We start from the raw sequence: 382 nt of genomic DNA, 5'->3' as shown, positions 1-382 counted from the left end.
TTGAGGGAAGAATAGGGGTGGGTGGGATGGGTAGATTTCATCATGGCATATTGTCATTGCATTAAACTAACAAATGTGTGCAAAGCTCTGAAATGTTGACTTCCGGCCAACATCAGGCAAGACTGTCACCAACTGGCTGTAAAATATTCCTCAAGCATAAAACTTAGGCCTAGCCATCACAGCAGCACGCAGGGTTCCAGAGGAGCATTTTCTCCACGAGCGTCATTTTCATAGCTTTGAATATTTTTATTTATTAGTAATATATATAGTCTTTTTTTTCTTTCTCATTTTTGAAAGGGATTCAGTTTATAATTTATTTCAAGTCTCATTATAGATGGAGTGTACCATTCAGATAGGTTTGTATATCATGATTTGAGTTTAA

The 382-nt window shown here is 36.6% G+C and overlaps 1 long non-coding RNA gene across 1 annotated transcript in view; it reads left to right on the top strand.

Moving 5' to 3' along the window:
• Window positions 1-382, top strand: part of LOC119594787 — a 2428-nt gene that overhangs the window by 508 nt on the left and 1538 nt on the right. The window lies entirely within an intron of this gene.

This window comes from Penaeus monodon, chromosome 34, assembly GCF_015228065.2.
Source record: "Penaeus monodon isolate SGIC_2016 chromosome 34, NSTDA_Pmon_1, whole genome shotgun sequence".
In the NCBI taxonomy this organism is placed as follows: Eukaryota; Metazoa; Arthropoda; class Malacostraca; order Decapoda; family Penaeidae; genus Penaeus; species Penaeus monodon.
The sequence above is the reverse complement of the archived record's forward strand: the minus strand, read 5'-3'. Positions and strand labels throughout refer to the sequence as shown.